We start from the raw sequence: 1,140 nt of genomic DNA, 5'->3' as shown, positions 1-1,140 counted from the left end.
GAGCAGCGTTCGTTCCTGAACGAACGCTGCTCAGGCAGAACAGGGCTGATTACCGTGCAATAAGAGCCGTAAGATGAACTGTTTTCTCTTTGCAAAGATAAAATAAACTGCAGACAATGTGAAATCCATCGATCTCTGTTTGTTTAGTGAAAAGTGAATACCTTTTATTTTTTATACAAAATCCCCATACAGAACAATGAAGTTTGTGTTAAATTTGGAAATTTAAAAGCTGCAGAGAAAAACATCCTTTTTTTCAAACCTGGAGAATTGTGATGCTATTAGTGGAATCCAGAGGTATGCGGTATACAAGCTTTCTGCCAGCAGCACCGCTGATTAAAACATCTGCTAATCTTAAACTGAGAGCATCTGTCATTTCTCAGCCATGCCAGAGGTCTCCTCCTAATGGAGGACGTTAGCCTTAGCTTAAACACGCCGTAATAGGATAACTCCTCTGACATAATTCACTGACCAGCATCCTACCCCTAAACTAAGGTCCAACTACCACTTTCCTTTTTCCTCATTTCTAAGGCTGATGCTATTTTCTATTTGATAGTATGAATGTTTGAATTATTATTGATTAACTGGCTAATTTAGATTGCAAATTCATATATTTGTAAGTATGTATAAAGTAATTATAACTAATACCTAAACAGAGTCACAGCCAAAGAGGAACAGACCAGATGAAGCTGATGAAAAAGAGGTCCCTATGTCCTCCAGCAGTCTAAGCCTATAGCAGCATAACTATAGAGATAGAAGAAAGCAGAATGATGAAAAGTGGTCCCTATGTCCTCCAGCAGACTAAGCCTATAGCAGCATAACTATAGAGATGCTCAGGATGTGTCAGTTTTATTTAACTATCACAACCCTTGTTGTGAAATGTATGTGGATTAAAAAATATTTTAAATATCAACCAAGCATTAAATGCTGATGCTCCACAAAGGGTGTTTCCTTTATACTCAGTAGAGACCGGCAGCACTCTGCATGTGTTTTTTTTTTTTTTTTCTTTTTATAGCACTAGTTGTGTTCACCAGTAGAGACAGTTACACTCCTGCCTATAGGGTTAGGTAAGAGAATATAAATGTATCAGATCATGAGCTGTATATGAAAATCTGAAAAATGTTTTTTTTTTAACCTGTTCTT

Source organism: Cyprinodon variegatus, unplaced genomic scaffold (genome assembly GCF_000732505.1).
Source record: "Cyprinodon variegatus isolate N-32 unplaced genomic scaffold, C_variegatus-1.0 Scaffold504, whole genome shotgun sequence".
Classification (NCBI taxonomy): domain Eukaryota; kingdom Metazoa; phylum Chordata; class Actinopteri; order Cyprinodontiformes; family Cyprinodontidae; genus Cyprinodon; species Cyprinodon variegatus.
This window is presented reverse-complemented; position numbering follows the sequence as displayed.